Here is a 22,929-nt window from a genome sequence, read left to right as displayed (position 1 = left end):
GCAAGAGAGGGAACACAAGCAGGGGGAGTGGGAGAGGGAGAAGCAGGCTTCCCGCGGAGGAGGGAGCCCGATGCGGGGCTCGATCCCAGGACCCTGGGATCATGACCTGAGCCGAAGGCAGACGCTTAACACCTGAGCCACCCAGGCGCCCCTGACTTCATATTTCTGATGCTGTTATAAATAGTATTCTTTATAGATTTTAATTTTTAGAACAGTTTTACATTTACTGGAAAAGTAAGCAGTTAGTACAGAGAGTTCCCAAATATTGCCTGCACACAATTCTCCCTATTATTAACACCTTATGATATATTATGATATGTTTGTTACAATTAATAAACTAGTATTGCTGCATTATTATTGACTAAAATATATAGTTTATTCAGATTTCCTTCGTTTTTATATAATGTCCTTTTCTTTCCAGGATTCTACCCGGAATACTACATTACACTCAATTGTTACATCAGGGAAACTTGGCTCTTCTTGGCTATGACAATTTCTCAGATTTTCCTTGTTTTTGTTTGTTTGTTCACGACTGTGACATTTTTGAGGAATTCTGGAGATGTATTATAGGATGTCCTTCTGTTGGAATTTGTCTGTTACTTTTCCCATGGTTAGAATAGGGATATGGACTTGTAGGAGGAAGATCACAGAGGCAAAATACCGTTTTCATCACATCATCAGGATACATACTATCAACATGGTTTATTACTGTTGATATTTCCCTTTACCCCCTGACTGGAGTAGTGTTTGTCATGTTTCTCCAGTGTAAAGTTACTCTTTAATTCCTCCCTTCTCATACTGTATTCTTATTTGGAATTCTTCTGCATGGGAGATTTGTCTCTTCTCCCCCATTATTAATTTAATCAATCATTTATTTGTATAATATGGACACATGGATATTTATTTTATACTATATGTTACAATCCTATACTATATTTTGTTGTTCAAATCACTTCAGTTTTGACAATTGAAAACTCTTTCCATTTACTCTTCTGTCCCTTTGACATACTCATATCAATGTAGGGATTTTTTGTTTTTTGATTTATCTATTTTTTTAACCACTTTTACTTTCTGGCACTACAAGATGCTTCAGGCTCATCTTCAGTATTTCTTCGTATCAGCCATTTCTCCAATGAAACGTGGTTCTCAATATTGACAATTTATATTAGAAGCCAAGATCTAAGAACTAGATGTGAAAAATACTTATAAAAATGATATAAAAAGTAATGGTTAATGAGTAGTTTCTTTTTTTTTTTTAAGATTTTATTTATTTATTTGAGACAGAGAGAATGAGAGAGAGAGAGAGCACATGAGAGGGGGGAGGGTCAGAGGGAGAAGCAGGCTCCCTGCCGAGCAGAGAGCCCGATGCGGGACTCAATCCAGGGACTCCAGGATCATGACCTGAGCCGAAGGCAGTCGCCCAACCAACTGAGCCACCCAGGCGCCCTAATGAGTAGTTTCTTGAATATAACATCAAAAGAACAAGTAAATTGACTTCATCAAAATTTAAAACTTTTGTGCATCAAAAGACACTATAAGGAGAGTGAAAGGATGCACAGAATGGGAGAAAATATTTGCCAGTCATATAGCTGAAGGGTCTAGTATTAAGAATATATAAAGAACTCTTACAACTCACCAACAGAAAGATAAACAACCCAATTAAAACTAGGCAAAGTATTTCAATAGACATTTCTTTCAAGAAGAAACACAAATAGGCAATAAGCACATAAAAAGATGGTTAATATTATTAATCATTAGGGAAGTACAAATGAAAACCACAATGAGATACCACATCACACCCACTAAAATGGTTATAATTTTTAAGGGAACATAATATGTGTGTTGGGAGGATGTGAAGAAATTGGAACTCTCATACATTGTTAGTGGGAATGTAAAATGGTGTAGCCACTGAGGGTAACCACTTGGCAATTCCTCAAAAAGTTAAATATAGAGTTACCATATGACCAGCAGTTCCACTGTTAGGTATCTACCCAAGAGAACTGAAAACATGTATAGACACAAAAACTTATATATGAATGTTCACAACAGCATTACTAATAATAGCCAAAGAGTAGAAACAACCCAAATATTCGTCAACTGATAAATTGATGAGCCTTAAAAACATGTTAAGTGAAAGAAGCCAGACACAGTAAGTCACATGTAATATGATTCCATTCATATGAAATACCCAGAATAGGCAAATCCATAGAGAAAATAGATTAGTGATTCCCAAGGGACTGGGGAAGAGAATTGGAAACTGTGGGGTTTCTTTTAGGGTGATGGAAATGTTCTGAACATAGGATGGTGACACTGGTTGCACAACATTGTGAATCCATGAAAAATCCTGAATTGTATATTTTCAAAAATGGTTAAAATGATAAATTTTATCTCAATAAAAAATAAATGATATAAATAATGTGATCATTAAAGGAAAATTAGAAAATAGAGATAAGCAAAAAAGAAGGAAATCAATATCCTAATTCCTTCCCCCCAATACACAATCCTTCACATTGTCTTCTATGCATACATACATATACATCTAAATAAATGACATCACAGCTTATCGTCTCTGGTTTGTCAGAGCAGATCCGGAGACAAGGATCTGAGTACAACAAGTTTATTTGGGAAGAGAGGAAACTACTGGCTGGAGGGTAGGGAAGTGAAACAAGGAAGGGAAAGCAGTCAGTAAAGTCTGCCTCTTCAAGCAAGCAAATGACCACTGTGGGCAACTGAAACTGAATCTCACTGGGAAATGCTGGGAGCCCATGAAGATCATGCGCCTGAGACATCACACCCGAGAGGAGCTGAATATGTGAACACCAACTGTCTCCACTGTTGGAGAGGTGCTGGGAGGAGGCAGTGGTATTAGTCCCCCAGCACTTCGGATGTACTGCCCTGACATAAAAAGGGGATTCTAGGGTTGAGAGCAAATTCTCAGGCAAAGAGTTGCAGGTTCTGGTGGCTGGAAGTCCAATGAGTATGTGCTGAAGTGATAAGTGTGAGGGGAAATGGCCAGGGCACTGATAACATATACTACGTATATTGTGCATATATAAGATATAGATTGATAGATTAATATAGAGTTGTATTTAGACCTCAATCTATATTTATCAGAAATATTTCCACTCAAAGCATCAATTTGGGTATACAGATTAATACTCTATGTATGGCTAAAAGCATTTTTACTTTATTAAAAGGTTGGTCACAGATGTTGGCGGGGATGCAGAGAAAGGGGAACCCTCCTACACTGTTGGTGGGAATGCAAGCTGGTGCAGCCACTCTGGAAAACAGTATGGAGGTTCCTCAAAAAGTTGAAAATAGAGCTACCCTACAACCCAGCAATTGCACTACTGGGTATTTACCCCAAAGATACAAAAGTGGGGATCAGAAAGGGTATGTGCACCCCGAAGTTTATAGCAACAATGTCCACAATAGCCAAACTGTGGAAAGAGCCAAGATGTCCATCAACAGATGAATGGATAAAGAAGATGTGGTATATATATATACAATGGAATATTATGCAGCCATCAAAAGGAATGAGATCTTGCCATTTGCAACGACGTGGAGGGAACTGGAGGGTATTATGCTGAGCGAAATAAGTCAAATAGAGAAAGACATGTATCATATGACCTCACTGATATGAGGAATTCTTAATCACAGGAAACAAACGGAGGGTTGCTGGAGTGGGTGGGGGGAGGGATGGGGTGACTGGGTGATAGACACTGGGGAGGGTATGTGCTCTGGTAAGTGCTGTGAATTGTGCAAGACTGTTGAATCTCAGATCTGTACCTCTGAAACAAATAATGCAATATATGTTAAGAAAAAAAAAAAAAGAAGATAGCAGGAGGGGCAGAATGAAGGGGGGGAAATCGGAGGGGTAGATGAACCATGAGAGACAATGGACTCTGAAAAACAAACTGAGGGTTCTAGAGGGGAGGGGGGTGGGAGGATGGGTTAGACTGGTGATGTGTATTAAAGAGGGCATGTTCTGCATGGAGCACTGGGTGTTATGCACAAACAATGAATCATGGAACACTACATCTAAAACTAATGATGTAATGTATGGGGACTAACATAACAATAAAAAAATTTTTTAAAAAAAGGTTGGCCACAATTTCAAGAATGGCATTGAATTTTCTATGATTCTAATAGAGAAATTCTTTGTCAAAGTAATTTTCATTAAGGCTATCATGATAATGCTTAGTTTAAATTTTCACTACACGAAGTGAATATGAATATTACATTCATGAATCCATGAATATTACATGATGTTACAGACAACATTTTATATTACATTATCCTGATGATATTGATTCTCAGACATATATATCCTTGCTTATGGGAAACAAAAAGCTCAATGTTAAAATGGTGATAACTGCAGAATTTATGATGCTTCATTGGAGTTAGGTTTTAGAAAAAAGTATCTGGGTGTGTTATTTATAACCAATTTGCATTGTCCTTTCTAAACCATGATTGTTTGTTTTTCTACTCTCTCCTTCTCTCCCTCCCTTCTTCCTTCTTTTTTGCTTTGGTTTTTTGTTTTGTTTTGTTTTGTTTTGTTTTGTTTGTTGTTCTTTGTTTTTGCCACTGGGTTATATTAGATCACTTTCCCACCTGTTGCTGCAAGTCAGGCATGTGGCACAAAGTGTGGTCAAGCACTTGCCAAATCTTCCAGGCACGATGTTCTCTGGAGATTGAAAGCTTGGGAATTGCTGAAGATAGGGCAAAAACTGTTGGTAAGAAATCTTTGGGATCTTTTCTCTTTAGCTAGAGAGTTTCTAAATTCAAAGCATTACATCTTTGCTGTTGTACTACTTTGAATTTAGAAACTCTTTAGCTAAGGGGCACAAGAGAACTTTCTGGAAGAATGGAATGTGTTGTGTTCACTGGGATGGTAGTTAGGTAGATGTATACTGTTGTCAAAAGTCACAAATCTGAATTTTATTGTATGCAATTATTATATCTCATTAAAGTTGATTTTAAAATAAAATATTGCTGGTAATAATAAAACAATAGCAACAGAGGAAACAAAACAGCAAGTAAAATATCGATAAAAACAAATGTAAAAAAATTCGAAGTAGTATATACGATGTAACCAAGTGAAGAAAATGTTATTACTTATATGGTAACAGATGGTGAGCATTGAGTAACGTATAGGATTGTGTATTATTATGTTGTACCCCTGAAACTAGTATAACATTGTATGTGAACTGTACTTCAATAATAATTTTTTAAAGAAGGAAAATGTTATTACTTCATCATGTGGCTCTAGAATCCCTTCTAGGGAGACAGCTAATATTGGGACATTGTGCAGCCCTCACCACTATCTGTCTGCTGATCTCACTGGATATCCCATTATCCCAATGGATAACTCTGTACCCATTCAACGATAACTTCCCATTCTCTCTTCCCCAGCTCCAGAATCCGTTACTACTCTGTGAGTGATTTTTGAGTTGTGATACACTGAAAAAGGGGTAGAGGTGTAAGTTAGCACAGGCCAATGTGGTGTTGCATGTGAGGAAGCCAGGACATGGGAGACAGAGACAGCCAAGAGAAGGAGGAGTCCCAGTCCTGCCTCAATCTCAGGACTCAGGGGAGACTGTAAACTCTTACAATGTGTGAAATCGGAGCATCAAAGCAATTTAATCCTCTTATGCATCAGAAAGGTTTCCGACTGAAGATGAGGTTACAAAAAGCACTTGCTGGTTTCTGCAAGGCTTGCAAAATTCATTTATTTATTCAATAAATATTGACTAAGCACTTACTATGTGCCAGGCACTGGGATGACAATAGTGCCTAAGACACATTGCTCACGCTTAAGGAGTTTACCATCTAGGAGGAAGACAGTAAACAAAAATGCCCGAAGCTTTCTTTTTCTTTTCTTTTCTTTTTTGAGTAAATAGAAGTTTATTAAGTGAAGATACAGAAAAAGCTCTCAAGAGTGAGAGGGGTCCCGACAGGGTTGCCCATCCCCAAAGCTTTCAAGTTATAAGTAATTGCATTTGTAATTAACACAAAGATGAATAAAATTCTCAAAGAGTTTGCAATCTACTGGGGATGCAGTTGGCTGTGAATAACCCTTAATACACAAGTGTGTTCTATAATATTTTTCTAGTAGCAGCTAATATAACCTTTCTTCTTTGAGGCTTTCTGGATGTCCATCTTTATAAGTGGACTTAATCAATCCCTTATCTGTTCTAGTGCCATTTGCACCAGACTTTAATTTTGGATAATCACATTGGATTTAAGTTATTGATGTTCTGGTCTTCCCCACTACACTGTCATCTCCTCAAGGGCAATTAGTTTACTCAACTTGGCTTCATTTGATTTAATAAACGTTGGCTGAGAACTTGCCATGTACTGGGCACACTGCAAAATGCTAGGGACCCAAAGATATATATCTCCTTAGCTCTCGGTTTCATACTTAAGGAAGCTCACTTCCAGAAATTGTAAAGGACTGAGGGAGGAAACTGAAGAAGGGGGCCTGGGGAGGAAGGTTTTATAATGGTGTGAGATGAAACAAGCAAGGTCTGAACTAGGGCCAGGGAAGCAGGAATGGAAAGGAGGGAATAAATTCAGAAGACATGCTGGAGATAAGGATCTCCAGGATTTGGCAATTCATTGAGTATGGAGGAAAGTGGAGGCAGAGTTGAAGACAGTGGTTATTTTTCCCCCCCTCTGGTTAAAAGCAAATAAAAGGTTGATTCTGCTTATATGAGAATATACCTAGAATAGGCAAATTCTTAAAGACAATAAGCAGAATAGAAGTTACCAGAGGCTGGGGGAGGAGGGAATGGAGTTCACAGTTCCTTTCTGGGTTGATGAGAAAGTTCTGGACATGGATAGTATTGATGACTGCACAAAATTGTGAGTGTACTTAATGCCCTTGAATTATACACTTAAAAATTATTAAAATAGGGGCACCTGGGTGGCTCAGTCAGTTAAACATCTGCCTTTGGCTCAGGTCATGATCCCAGGTTCTTGGGATCGAGCCCCGCATCAGGCTCCCTGCTCAGTGGGGAGTCTGTTTCTCCCTCTCCCTCTGCTGCTTCCCCTGCTTGTTCTCTCTCTTTCTCTCTCTCTCTCTTTCACTCTCTATAAAATAAATAAAATCTTTAAAAAAAAGACAAAATTTTAAAAATGATTAAAACAGCAAATTTTATGTTATATATATTTTACTGCCATAAAAACTTGAAAAAAAAAACAAGTGAAAGGATATATTTTTAGATATACAATCAGCAAAATATTTTACACATCAGAATCATTCCTAATTGCAGAATGTATTATCACCATATAGAATTTCAATTATATGACACATTGTATATTACTACATACTTTTCTGGCACACTTTATATAATTAACTCACATGTGTTCACTGAAGAGTATTGTACAGTTGAGCCTTGGACAACACGGGTTTGAATGGCATGGGTCCACTTATGTGCAGATTTTTTTCAGTAAATATAGTACAGTACTGTATTTTTTCTTCCTTATCATTTTCTTAATAACTTTTTTCTCTAGCTTACTTTAGCATAAGAATGCAGTATTAATACATATAATATACAAAATATGTATTAATTGACTATGTTATTGATAAGGCTTCTGGTCAACATTAGCAGTTAAGGTTTTGAGGGAGCCAAATGTTATATGCAGGTTTTCGAACTTCCACCTTGTTCAAGGGTCAACTGTATTCAGTGCTATACAGAATGTGAAGAAATGACTTGCAAAGAGGGACAATTTCACTTTTAAAAACTATTTGTTGAGTGCCAAATTTCACACTCCATCTCATTTACTCCTCATACAATCATGAGGGAGGTACTAGTTTCATTTATAAATGTTTTTTAAAGCTGGATTGTTTTTAAATAAATCAGCATTTTTCTGATTCATCATTATAAATTGATGTGCAAAGCTACTGAATCTTTTTCAAAACCAATAATTGTCTACTGCATCTTTATGTAGCTAAACAGAGTTTTGAGAGTTTCTAGCATGAAGACCGTATTTCAAAGTTACAGCTGCGGTAGTGTCTACTTACATCCATAAATTCTCTTTCTCTTCTATGACACTAGAAGAATTAGTGTCATATAATAAGTCTTGATCATTGGCATGTCTCTTTATGAAGTTCTTTGGTTTAATTTTTATTTTAAAGTTGTGGTTTGTTTAGGGATGCCTGGGTGGCTCAGTCTGTTAAGTGGCTGCCTTCGGCTCAGGTCACGATCCCAGGTTCTTGGGATAAAGCCTCACATCAGGCTCCCTGCTCAGCGGGGAGCCTGCTTCTCCCTCTCCCTCTGCCTGCCACTCCCTCTGCTTGTGCTCACTCTCTCTCTCTCTCTGTCAAATAAATAAATAAAATCTTAAAAAAAAAGTTTTGGTTTGTTTTGCCTCTTGTAAATTTTGTGAAATAGTTTTATTTTCTTATCCTTGAAATTTATATATTGCCCTACATATTCCTTTCACTTAATCTACTAAACTGGAGAAAATTCTTAGAATCTCCAAATAATAGTAAAAATGTTTGTCATATAGTTTTTAAGTCCAGACACAGAAAAAAAGACAATATCATTAAGCCTATTAATCATCACACTTCCACTCCATGAAAGCCACACAAATATTGGCAGTAAGGACAAGGATCATTCAAAAAGAGCCAGAGAGGTTATATTTAGGACATAATTTTTCTTACTTTGGCATGTGCACATTTGAAAATATCAGTGCTTAGGCGCACCTGGGTGGCTCTGTCGGTTAAGCCTCTGACTCTTGATCACAGCTCAGGTCTTGATCTCAGGGTCATGAGTTCAAGCTCTGTGTTGGTTTCCATGCTGGGCATGGAGCCTACTTAAAAAAAAAGGAAAGAAAATATAAGTGCTTAAACTAAGTTATTTATAATATTCATTCACTTTATGACTTTTAATTAAGAGAAATTTGCAATGTATTGCCTAATACAGATTTAGTGTTTTAAGAGATCAGATATTTCCACAGCAGTGCTTGCAGATGTCAGAAGCACTCCAGTGTAGGTCAGCAAGGGAGAGCTGCCAACCGTCAGGGGGTCTGCTGTTGTTTTATGCATGTTAAACTTAAAAAAAAAATGATTGTAACCTTCACGAATGGGCAAATCCATAGAGACAGAAAGCAGATCAGCAGTCGCCGAGGTCTGGGGAGAAGGGGGCATGAGGAGTAGCTGCTTCAAGAATCCCGGGTTTCCTTTCGGAGTGATGAAAACGCTCCGGAGCTAAATAGGGGTGATGGTTGCACGGCATCCTGAACACACTGAATGCCACTGAATTTTCACTGTCACGTGGTTAAAACAGTGACGTTTATGTTATACGTATTTTACTACAATAAAAAAGTAACCTTACTACAAAATGATAATTTTAAATTACATACAAGCATAAGAAGGAGATAAACATCACCAGCAATCCCACTACCCAGGTGGAACCAGTGTTGCCACTTGGGTGACTATCCTCCCAGTTGTGTTCCTATGCACGTAATTATGTTTCTGTCTTAGTTAAGTAACATAAAACAGAAAGACAGGAGTTCTCTGGAGACCATGGGCAGAAATGCAGCTGGGCCTCAGAAAAGGGCCAAGGCCTCTGGGAGCTGAAGGGTCATCGAGAGGTTGGGCAGTATGCCCTGTTCTGATCTCTTCTCTGTGGGCTCTGTGGGTCAGACTTCGTCTTTTCTTAGTTATCTTTCTTCACTTCTCCATCCACATGGCAGATTGCTGCCCCATAGCTACTCAATGTACCCGCTGACATGTCAGCTATCCACAATTGGGCTGGTTCTCTCAGACACAATTCCAAATTCTGCTCATGTTTTTTTGGTCACCTTTAGCCAGGGGATTCAGGTCAGGCAATATGAACAAGAACTAATTCAGATCATTTGCTCTGAAAAATTTTGAGACAGAAAGATATCATCTGCTTTAGCTATTTTCCAAGGCATGAAAAAATCATAATGATAATAACAGTTTATTCTAGAGGAACTTTAACAATATATTGTACACATACAGTTGAAAACAATTTTCTACATTAGTAGATATGTCACAACCAATGGCAAAAGTAGGTGTGATTTTATTAATTAATTAAAAAGTTGATGTATACTATATTTTCAGTGAAGTCATCAATTTGGCACTTCAGATGGAATGCTCTGGAATTATTTTTTCTTAATTTATTCTCTGATTGAAGGTCCGGCAGCACTTAGGATGCACGTTCATAGGAGAGGATTTTAAGTAAGTATTCCTTTTTTTTTTTTTTAAGATTTTATTTATTTATTGGGGAGAAAGAGAGCATGAGCAGGGAGGAGGGGCAGACGGAGAAGGAGAAGCAGACTCCCTGCTGAGCAGGGCTTGATTCCAGGACCCCAAGATCATGACTTGAGCCGTAGGCAGATGCTTGACCAACTGAGCCACCCAGGTACCCTAAGTAAGTATTCTTTTTAACTGAAAAGGGCAATTTGGGGTTTTGTTAAAAACAGTTTCATTGAAGGATAATTTACATTCTACAAAATCCTCCTATTGTAAGTGTACAATTCAGTTTAATAAGTTTATGAAGTTGTGCATCCATCACTACAATCTCATTTTAGAGCTTTCTCTTCACCCACAGCAGACCCCTCTGCCTAATTGGAGTCAATCCCATTTCCACCTTTAGCCCAAGGCAACCACTAATTTATTTTCAGTTTCCATGAATTTGTAAAAAGGACAATTTTATAAAAATTTTTATAGACTTTGTGGAGCCCTCACATCATCATATACAAATAATGTTCAATTTAATGAGTGACAGATAATAATTTCTTATTTGATCTTCATTAGAATATGTACTTCATTCACTAGCCCATTTTTCTACCGTTTTGAATTTTCATTCAAAATTATACTTGCAAATAGTTAAAGTATGTAAGTATGTATTTATGGGGAGTGATCTCATTTTTAAGTCCTCCTGAATTATCCCCCATCAGCTGCTGCTCCCTGCCCCTCTCAGCTCTGTCCTTTTTTCTGCCAGTCACCATCTGGAACTCATGGGCTCTAGAATAGGATGCTGCTTTGTCCACACAGGCCCAGGGAGCATGAATGAGGAGCCAGCCAGACTTTCCTTTCTGCCTTGTTCCATATTGTTCATATGACTACTACCCATGCTTCTGAGGATACACCATGCTCACCAGATGTTTGGAATTATCACATAGGAGAGGAAAAATTCAGAAGTATACACTGAAAAGTCTTCCTGAAGTCCTAGGTATAAGTGCTGAAGGAGCTAAACCTTCCACAGGGACTCCTCCTCTTTCCTGTTTGAATCTCTTTCTTCTCTGTTAAAGTATCTCCTTCTAAACCCTGTCATACATAGATGTCCCCCACCCCTGCCACTTTCCAAGAAACTCTAGTCCCAGCACATAAGGATTGGTCTTACTGGAGATCCATACCTCTCTCTCAGCAGTCTAAATGCTCAAGTATGAGTTATTGGAATTATACTCCAGAGAAGAGGGCCTGAAAACCAAAGTTGGTGGTGGCTCTCCAAGTGTCAGAACAGGTGGGCATAGGTGTGAGGGAAGACTGGTGCTCCAATCTCAGGAAGAGTGTCAGTATCTGTGGGTCACTTAAAATCAAGTTCTCTTGGGGCGCCTGGGTGGCTCAGTTGGTTAAGCGACTGCCTTCGGCTCAGGTCATGATCCTGGAGTCCCTGGATCGAGTCCCGCATCAGGCTCCCTGCTCGGCAGGGAGTCTGCTTCTCCCTCTGACCCTCCTCCCTCTCATGCTCTCTGTCTCTCATTCTCTCTCTCTCAAATAAATAAATAAAATCTTTTAAAAAAAAATCGACTTCTCTTGATATCTCTCCTCCAGTGGAAGTTGAACATATCTTTTATTCTCTGGACTGTCTAAGCTAACTAATGAATAAAATACACAAATACATTATCATGTTCATCATACCATCTCCCAAGGACAAATTTTAATTCTCAGAAGTAGTGCAGTAAACCCTTGAGGAGGAAGAGAAGTATTTTCCTGCTGAGTCATAATTTATAAGCCACTTCTCAATCAATAAAATCTGTCCTGTGCATTATTTACTGCACAGATATAATATAAACAGTATTGGTTCTTTTCCCTCATCCCCCCCCCTCCACTCTCTGCTTTCAAATTATGACCTCTCAGGTCTTCTAGGAAGACAAAGAAAACCTAGTTAGTTCATAAACTGTACCTTTTACGCCTGCTCCCTTAGCTGTATTAGACCTAGCTGAGGCTGTAAAATCAGTACTCGTAAGTTCTTGACTAAATTCTTGGCCAAGGCCATACTCTGTCTAGGGAGGATGAGAGGTTATGATTTCATTCTTCTAGTTGTAAGCACAAAAATTATTATATGCTCTTAATCTACATGAATTTTACTTACTTTATTTACTAAACAACTCATAGTGGTATTTTGTTAGTCCTGTCCAGGGATGGTTTCCAACTATCACCAACACAATCTGTTGATAAGATAAAGCTGAGTTTATTGCTTGGCTTGGTAAGAACCACATCTCCTCAGAGCTTTGGCAGGGTCTCAAAGAGGGGAAGGTCAGGCCAGAATTTATTGAGAATTTGAAGTTTGTCTTAAGATAGGTCTTTCAATACAGGGATTTGATTAGAATCGGGTAAAGATCAAATAAAACAGTCAGGATTGGTGGAAACAATAAGGACTGGGCTGAGGCTAGGGCTTCAAAGAATTGTAGGGCACAAACTGCCTGTTGATGTCGTCTATTGGAGACTTTCTTTTGGGAAGTTCTGTGATGAACTCTCAAAGCTTGCTGGGGAAAGCAACTCCCAGAAAAGTAATGAAGACGGAGGAATAAAAAAAAAAATTATGTAATGTAGAGAATAAGGTAAGTGAAGTAGTTTCAGTTCTCAGTGTCCAGGGTGGGTTGGATGTAGATGGGTTTGGTTCTCAGTCCCTTTCCAATCTCTCCAAGTGAGTTAAACTGTTGAAACAGATAAATTCCCAAATGTATGATGGCTCAACTGTGAAAGAACTTTACTTTTCACTCAGGTTAAGTCCAAAATAGGTGTTCCTGATTAATATATGGTTCTCCTCCTTGGGGAAAGAAGGACTCCAGCTTTTTAGAAACTGAGCTCCATTATCTCTTAAGGCAATGACCCCCATGTTTGAGCAGTCACCAGAATCACCTGGAGGTTTTGCTAAACCATAGGTTGCTGGGTCTTATCCCTAAAGTTTCTTGTCACATGACCCCACCTAGATACACAGAGAGCTAGAAAATCTTATCCCTTTGACTGAAAAAGAATTTTTGTAGAAAATGAACCTTATTGTACAACTATCCAATTCTCTCTAGCCTATCATGTAACTACCAAAACTCCAAGAACACCCATCTTCCCACAAATAGAGCATTCTCAATTCCTCCCAAGACCCATCCAATTTACTACATCCAGGTGGTACACAGTCCTCTTGATGAAACCCAAAAGTGACTCCTCATGGTTTATAGACTATAAAGCAGAAAGTTGTCTGCTCTACAATATATAATGGTGGACCAAGGACAGGATAAAATGCCCATTCAGACAAGAAAAATGAAGAAACACAGCAGTCATAGCAATTTGTCCATAGCAATGACAAAATCCTGCAGGGCAGGCATTGATAGTGGTGGGAGAGCAGTTCATTTAGTGGATTCCAAGCATGTTGTCTAGAAAGAACTCCCTTTGGCCATAATCTCTGTGACCCCTTGTGGTCATGAATTCATTGTGACACTTAATAGGCTTCTGATCTATTTGCATCCAGGCAGTTCAATGTGCTTATAACTGCACCCAGGGCAGAATTCTGAAGCCTAAATCTATTTCTCCATTTCTTTGCCCCCTATTGCTCTCTTAATGGGGACTACATTGAGGCCTTTTGAAACAGTAGATGAGAATGCTGCATTCTTTTTTTTTTTTTTTAAGATTTTATTTATTTACCTATTTGGGAAAGAGAGAGAGTGAGAGAGAGAGAGAGCACAAGTGGGGGGGGTGTAGGTGGATGAATAAGCAGACTCCCTGCTGAGCCTGAGATCATGACCTGAGCGAAGGCAGACACTTAACCAAATGAGCCACCGAGGTGCCCCATAATGCTGCATTCTTGAAGGATTGTTGCTTTAGGTATATGTTTTGGTACCAAAGACATCTTTCAGTCTTGTCTCTTACTGTTGGGGTCTTGCAGTCAGTTTCTGCAACCCTTAGAAGTCCCAAATGTTTGGATTTTCTCTATTACCTTCCATTTCTGCTTACAAGCTGGCCAGTTCTTCCCAGATGTCCATCTTTTTTTAATAATAACTTGCTAAAAACAGAAAGTAAATGTTAGCATACGCTATCATGCCAAATCTTACCAACCATTTCCACTAAAGCTACCGACTCGTAGACTCTGGTCTTTCCAACTCATCAGTTAGACAGTTTTGCCAAATATGTTATGGCTGCATGAACTGAATCTGTGTTTATTTGGCTTTTGATACTAGCTTCTTTAACTGCTTCCCCTCATCACTAACTGAGCTTCACATATTTTAGATTTTTGTCCTATCAATATCATATTTCTAATACTAATTTCTGTATTAGTTAAGGTAAATCTGGCTGCTATAACAAATGAACCAAAAAATTTAATAGCTCAGTCATGATAGATGCTTATTTCTCATTCATGTACAGTTCCACAAGATTCTTAATTGCTGGCAGCTTCCATCATTGTAGTGATAGGCCTGACTGGAGCTCTGCTATCTCCTAGGCTTCAGTGTCCTTGGTTTGATTCTCTGCATCTAGCTTACAGTCAGAAGAGATTGTGGGTTAGGCATATCCTCTTCTTAACATTGCTGGTCTGGAAACATCACTTCTGCTCACATTTTGTTATTGAGAATAAGTCACATGGCCATACCTAGGTGTAAAGAATGAGAAAACATTAGTCACTACCTGAGTAATCCCTTTGTGGCAAAACTCTACACTGTGGAAGGGAAGCACAAATCTGTGGTGGCCATCTAGTTGTGTGTCACACCAGCAGCCCTATCATTAGAACCATCCAGTCAAAATCTAACTTGGATATAGGTATTCTACCAGTTAAAATGGCTTTGGACTGTTAGTAATATATTTCAGAAATAAGAGTGACTTAAACAAGATCAGAGTTTATTTCTCTCTCACATAAGACATGCAGAACTGGGCAGTCTTCCTAGATGTGGCTGTTTCATCAAGTCATCCCAAACTCAGATTCCTTCTACCTTTCTGCTTTACCATCCTTAGCTCTTACCTTCTGTTTTTCAAAATGGCTGCTAGGTCTCTAGACATCACATTCACATTTCAGGCTTGAAGAGGGAAGAAGGGTGAAAATACAGAAGAGTCTATTTTTTAAAGAAGTTTCCTGAGATTCCACTTAACAACATTGGTTGATATCTCATTAACAATGACCATATCTAATTTCAAGGAAGGATGGTAGATATAGAATTTAGCTAGACACAATGATACACCAACAATATAGGCATTTTTTCATGAAGAAAGAAGGGGAGGTCAAGATGGAGTAGTACACGTGAGAGCCTCGCCCTTGGCGAATTGTGGATGATTGTGGTGGGGTCTTTATGATGGTACCATAGGTGCTGGTATCTTTCAAGCAATCAAAGTTTTTTGCAATTCTCCAGTGGGAGTAAACCACAGACTGTGAGGGAGTTTGACAGGTATTAAAACCAGGGCTCTGCAATTGGGAGGTAGCTTTGCAGTTTGGGGAGGTTTATTTTCCATGATTGACTGCAGTATGGTTCAAGTTAGAGGGAAAGAAGATCCCTGGAACTCCATCACAAGTGGTGCCTTAACAGGAGCCATACTGGCAGCAAGAAATGGACCAGTGGTCATGGTTGGGTCAGCTGCAATGGGTGGCATTCTCCTAGCTTTAATTGAAGGTGCTGGTATCTTATTGACAAGATTTGCCTCTGCACAATTTCCCAGTGGTCCTCAGTTTGCCAAAGACCCCTTTCTGTTGCCTTCAGCACAGTTACCATCCTCACTTTCTGGAGACTATTGACAATATCAATAGGACTTCTTTCCTAAGATTTTTTAGACGAATGAGCTATAGTTCAAGAAGGAATTTCAGAAGGTAAGCTAGAGTCTGTTTTTAAAACCACAGGTGGGACAACTATGGCCAAATAGGCTTTGAAGAGACACTTAGCTCTTTTTTCTATTTAAAGGAACATGGGGGATGGGACACCTGGGTGGCTCAGTGGGTTAAGCCTCTGCCTTCGGCTCAGGTCATGATCCCAGGGTCCTGGGATCGAGCTCCATGCCAGGCTCCCTACTCTGTGGTGAGCCTGCTTCTTCCTCTCCCTCTGCCTGCCACTCCCCCTGCTTGTGCTCTCTCTCTCTCTCTCTCTGTCAAATAAATAAAAATCTTTAAAAAAGTTTATTAAAAAAATAAAGGAACATGGAGGAGAGGAGAAGCAGATGTTAGAGGATAATAAATTTATTTATTCACATCTGGATTACATTTGTGATAAAAATAAATGTCTGATATCTTTAAAAGAAAATCTAATAAATGCTTAGAAGATGAAGGACCAAAGGGCAAACAACAATGAAACGTGACCCTCATTTCCTTGGGGACTTCTCTGCCTGGTTTTGTGTATTCTGTAAGTCAAACAATAAAAAACACCTGGAAAAAAAAAAAAGAAAGAAGGGGAGAATAGATATTTGGGTAGTCAGATAGTGCCATAGTGTCATTCTAAATATAGAAAGGAGGAACATGTAGCTTCTTGCTACATATCAGGGTAATAATGGTTCAAGATGGCACATTGGGTACTTTATTCCCTCTGGTTAATCAAATGAATAGGGTAAGTGTAAAAACTACAAATATTTTTAGTGTGTGTCCTTTTCCAAGAGTCAAATTCCAATTTATAATGTCTAAATTATTAGCAATTAACATCCCTATTTGTGTGTTGAACAAATTTCCTATGCTTCAATCTGGTGTTTCCCCAACCACACCACACATATTCACTTATGAAGTGTGTCAGTTAATTAGCACATGTTAATTTAATCTCTACAATGTACTCTACAACTTGAAAGTTGCTGGAGAAAATGAAAAAAAGACATAGGACACAAGGACCTTGAATTCAGGGACTATTAAGTTGAATATATAAGATCAAATAATATTCTAATACATATCAAAAGACTTACAGGTTTTGCAAACTTTCAGATCTATCAAATCTACTCAGAAAAATACAAACTGAGGAAATTATCATGGGCATATGGAAAGAATTAACTATAAGCATGGTCATTAAGGTATTGATTATAAAAACAGTAAACTAAAAAACTGCAATTTCAATAACAGGGATTGCTCCAGAAATTATGGTGCTCCCATGCAACTGAATACAATGTTATCCAGATGACTGTGAAAGAATACTTCAACATATAATACACATTCATGATTTATTGTTAGGTGGAAAACATACATCTTACTGAAAAAGATGTACTTTTTGCATTGTCAGTGTTGTCTATAAGCTAGCTCCCTCTTCTCTGAGAACTGTCCTTCAGATCACAGAGACCCCAGTCCACCTTTTTACCAGTGACTTGTGTCTGCTGATTGGATCTCCTGGCCCAAGCTGGGCAACCAAATTCTGCCTTTTAGTAATTTGAAATTGAGATTTGCAAATGCCAGTCTGTTTCTATTGGTGACTTGAATACAACATGAATAACTCAGGTGCTGGTTTACAGTGATGTACATTTAACCATATATATGGGGAAGCAAAGAAGTGTATCTATAGAGAGAAAAGAATGAAGCACATCTATAAGGAGGAGAACTGAGGCCAGAAACCATGTGTTTTCAGAAGGTTCTGATGACCAATTCTAGGTTCTAACCCTGACTTTGGAGTCCATTAGACACCCTGTTTCCTTTTAATAATTCTCTTTGTTCTCTAAGCTGGTCTGACAGGCTTACTGTTACTTGCAACCCACATCAGATCTCCTATTCAAAACCAAGAGTAATTTCTAAGAATATAGGAATACCATCATTGCTTATTAGGAGGTATCTGGGCATTTGTGACAGTATATAGGGCAAATTGATGCTAAAAATTGTTTCCTTATACTCGTGACTTGATGAAATTCTCATGGGCAAGGTTCTTAAAAACATCTTGGGGAATGAATGCTCTTTTGGATGAAAAATGTACCTGGTTTGTGCAGATACTTTCCTCTTGTTAGAGCTTAAAAATCCCTTTCAAATATTGTGGGAAACCATTTCCTCCCTAGATTTGTCTTTGTAAGAGGACTTTTTGGAACTCAAGTTTGAGTCTGTTGCCAAACAGAACATTGAGGAAATTATTTTGGAGAATTTTTATAGTAAAATATCTTCCTGTTACCCTCAAAACAAGTGATCAGACATTTTTATCCTATTTCATCTACATCTATTTGCAAAGCTATTTTATTTGCACTTTTATCTGTGAAGACATCATTTAAAAGGACTTACATTATGCTCAGTCTCCCACAATAACTAGAATAGAAGATTTTGTAGCAATCAAGCAGCTTGAAATGCTCTTATTGATATGCTTTCAAAGTGAAAAAAATCTTGCTTTGTCTTACTCAGGTTTTAATTTATCTTGAAACTTTAAAATACATTTTAAAAAGAGTCAGGTTTGAAGTATATATTGTTAAAAAAGAGACAAAAACTCAAATAGAGTCCCTTGTGCTAAGTCCCACATCACCAAACTGAGACTTAATACCTAACTTAATTATAGTTTCAACCTCTCCCGGGAGTGGAATTTTAAATCAATCTGGAATTATCTGGTTAGCACTAGTGAGATAATCTTTCTAATAGGCCCTTGCTATCTTCTAAAGGAAGGTGACCTTGTCACAAAAAATCCATTCTTGGCTACTAACTTTCTTATCCTTCCCCCCTTCTGCTTAGAAGTCATTTTGTACAACTCCTTGGAGCTCCCTTCTATCTGCTAGATGGAATGCTGCCTGATTCATGAATCACTGAATAAAGCCAATAAGATCTTTAAAATTTACTCAGATGAATTTTGTTTGTTTAACAATATTTGTGGCAGTGGTGGGATCTAAGGGAAACTTCTGTTGGCTTTAGGGACAATGAGAAACACAGGCACTGGTACCCACGAACCCTTTGCATTCTCTTTCTTTTTTTTAAAGACTTTATTTATTTATTTTAGTGAGAGAGACAGAGAGAGAGAGAGAGAGAGAGAGAGAGAGAGCCTGCATGTGAGAGCATGAGTGGGGGGAGGGACAGAAGGAAAGGAAGAGAGAGAATCCCAAGCAGACTCCCCGCTGAGCATGGAGCCTGCCTCTGGGCTCATCTCACGACCCATGAGATCATGACCTGAGCTGAAACCAAGAGTAGGACGCTTAACTGACTGTGCTACCCAGACACCCCTGAATTCTCTGTCCTCCTTGCCATTTCTGAGGGTCATAAGTAAGTTCCTCTCCATTCTGAACTTCACTTTCTTTCTGTCAAGCTCACAATCTAATTGGCTTTCCAGTCCAGGGCTTAGCATGTCAGCTTGAGCTGGCAGATGGTTCCACCTGGAACCCGAGTCTCTAGCCCTTGGTTAAGTCTGTAGTTCTGCATTTGATTGGAACCTTCAGCTCTTGGTTCAGTTCCAAGATTCCACATTAGGAAGTATTGGTTGTTCAATCTGCAGTCCTCATTTGTTTGGATTTGCTGGTTCAGTACTTTCTCCAGTCCCTAGTTCCACGTTGACAATTGCTGGTGATACACTCATGAACTCTACTGGCCAGTCCACAGTAACATCTCTTTGGTTACTGCTGATGTGTTGATGTGCACATGTTTATCTTGTTTTGTGTAAATAAAATTAGTGGGCATGGGTCGACTTAAAAGCTATTAAAATGCTAACCGCTTAACTCAAAGACTTCTGTGTTAACATAACTTGGTCATGGATTGGGTTAGATTGACACTAGGTCGCCTGCCAACCTCAAGAAAATTTCCATGCAGTGAGGCACACTGTAAAACACCACACAATCCCCAACTCAGTGGCATGCTCCTCTTAGGCATTAATTTGGCTCTGAGAGACTCAAGGCTTAGCTAAAGAAATGGGACCCTTAGTTCCAAAGAGTTGAGCATGCCACCTTCCAGCACAACTGTTTATTTTATATCTAAGAATTGTGGTCCCGGAAGCTGTAGATATCTACAAAAATGGCAAAATCTTACTAAAATTTGTGTCCTGAGAACTTAGCTTGATAACTGTCAGGTTGGAGGCCCCAATATATGGCTAGACAGAAATATGGGTTAAACTCCATTTGTAGCTAGAGTCCTGCCAACCCTCAATCTAAAATTATAATGGCCAATATGAGAAATGATTCAATTAGACAAGATCATTCATTTAAGAAGTGAACTTCAAAGCAAGGGCTCCCAAATCAACAAATAGAATGGGACACCTATTTTAACTGGCATGCAGAAGCCTCCAAAGGCTTCAAAATTCCAAAATAGCTTTATTGAAAGTTTCATTGCAAATGGTTAATGAAAAGTTAAAGATATAAAAAGTACCTAAAATAAAAGACTATAAGACTGACTCCTACAGTTCCCTTCTTCCTTCCTTTTTTTTTTTTAAAGTACTATTCTAGTAATCCTGAGTTGTCTTTCCACTCTGAAGACACTACAAGACATAAAAGTCCACCAAGTCAGTGGCCCTACAGATGCCTCCATATTTATCCTTGAAGGAGGACCCCATAGGGCCCCTCCTAGGATTGATGGTATTCTTGAGGGATTTTCTGATACACCATGATATTCCTTTAAACAGCCAAGAGGAAATTAAAATTAATGGAAAACTTTGCCAAATTTTGATAGATATCAGAGCTTGCAGATGAGATCCTGAGAAAATTGGCAGAAGCCAATCAAGGGTAAATGGAGAAGGGGGAAGATGGTGGCAGAGTAGGAGGACCCTAGGCTTGCTTGGTGTCACAAATACAACTAGATAACTACCAAATCATCCTAAATACTCCAGAAATCAACCTGAAGCCTGGCAAAACAAACTCCACAACTAAAGCTAGAGAAGAGGCCACATCAAAGAAGGTAGGAAGTGCAGAGACCTAGTTTAGGGGAGAAATGGATCATGGGTGCTGCAGAGGGGAGGGAGCCATGGTCACAGAGAAGGGTGAGAGAGAGGAGCACAGAGGGGGACACACAAGGAGAATGTTATTGGCTTGGAAAGTGAGAGGGGCTGAATTTTGAGACTTCTTGCAACCAGAGAGTCTTAAAGCCTGAAGTTGCTAACACCCCCACCCTGCACTCTTGTGGAATTGGCCTTCTCAGTCAAGCTTACCTCAGTCCCAGAACAGTGGGTCCCCTCCCCTAGAAGACCAGCACAAAAACCTACCCCTACCATGTCTCCTGACCAGAAAGTTTTACATGGCCTTGGTTCCCTCATTTCACAAGGTGACCAGAAGACACATAGTTAAAACTTATAATTTTCAGGCCAGTAACTAAACACTGCCCACAGAAGGCAAGGAGAGTTTCCACATGACTGGACTGAAGGCTAGAATAGCCAGAACACAACAGCAGAGTGCATGTAGCACACACTGAAGATAGCCCCTAATGTGCTAGGCCCTGACCGCTTCTTCATAAGGCCATTCCATTCAGGAGCAGGAGACATAACTGGCTCCTCTAACACACAGATGCAGACAAACACTTAGACAAAATGAGAAGACAGAGGAATATATCCCAAATCAAAGAACGAGATAAGACCACAGCCAGAGATTAAGCAAAATAGTATAAATAATATGCCTGATGGAGAATTTAAAGCAATGATCATAACGATACTCACCGGACTTGAGAAAAGAATAGAAGACAATGAGACCCTGACAACAGAGATAAATGAGTTAAAAAAGAAACAGATGAAGAGTGCAGTAAATGAGATTAGAAACATACTTGATGCAGTAAACAGCATAAACAGGAAGAAGAGGAATGGATTAATATCCTAGAAGACAAACTAATGGAAAGCAACGAAGCTGAACAAAATAGAGAAAGAATTATGCAAAACAAGAATAGATTTAGGGAACTCAGGGACTCCATAATAGTAACATTCTGGCATCCCAGAAGAAGAGAGAGAAAAAGAGGCAGAAAACTTATCTGAATTAATAGCTGAAAACTTCCCTAATCTGGGGAAAGAAACAAATATCCAGATCCAGGAGGTATAGATAATCCCCAACAAAATCAGCAAAAATAGATCCACACCAAGATATATTATAATTAAGCTGGCAAAATATAGCAATGAGGAAATAATCTTAAAAACAGCAAGACAAAAGAAGACAGTTACTTATAAGGGAAAACCCACAAGGCTATCAACAGATTTTTCAGCAGAAACTCTCCAAACCAGAATAGACTGGCATGATATATTCAAAGTACTGAGTGGGAAAAACCTGCAGCCAAGAATACTCTATCCAGCAAGGCTAAAATTCAAAATAGAAGGAGAAATAAAGAGTTTCACAGACAAAAACTAAAGGAGTACATCACCACGAAATCAGCCCTGCAAGAAATACTAAAAGGGACTCTGTGAGTGGAAAAAAAGACCAAAAGTGACAATATGAGGGTAAGAAACACAAAAGCAGTAAAAATGAATATTTCTATTAAAAATCAGTCAAGGAAATCACAAAATAAAGCATATAAAATATGACAACATATACCTAAAATGTGGGGGGTGGGTGGGACAGGAGTAAAAAATAGATTCAAATTTAAATGACCATCAACTTAATACAGACTGCTATATTAAGAAGATGTTACATACAAACCTAATGGTAACCACAAATCTGAAACTATTAGTAAATATGCAAAGAATAAAGAGAAAGAAATCCAAATATATCACTAAAGAAAACCTGCAAATCATAAAAGAGAGAAAGATAAGAAAGGAACAGAGAATATCTCCAGAAGAACCCACAAGTCATAAAATGGCAATAAATACATATCAATAATTACTTTGGAAATGGACTGAATGCTCTGATCAAAAGACATAGGGTAAAAAATGAGTACC

The 22,929-nt window shown here is 38.6% G+C and overlaps 1 pseudogene; it reads left to right on the top strand.

The window, feature by feature from the left end:
- The first annotated feature begins 15,468 nt into the window (after positions 1-15,468).
- On the top strand, positions 15,469-15,983 carry LOC123849338 (mitochondrial import inner membrane translocase subunit Tim17-A-like; annotated as a pseudogene).
- The last annotated feature ends 6,946 nt before the right edge of the window (positions 15,984-22,929 follow it).

This window comes from Mirounga angustirostris, unplaced genomic scaffold (genome assembly GCF_029215605.1).
Source record: "Mirounga angustirostris isolate CCGP_5_RB_7025 unplaced genomic scaffold, mMirAng1.0.hap1 SCAF_15, whole genome shotgun sequence".
Lineage (NCBI taxonomy): Eukaryota > Metazoa > Chordata > Mammalia > Carnivora > Phocidae > Mirounga > Mirounga angustirostris.
This window is presented reverse-complemented; position numbering and strand designations above follow the sequence as displayed.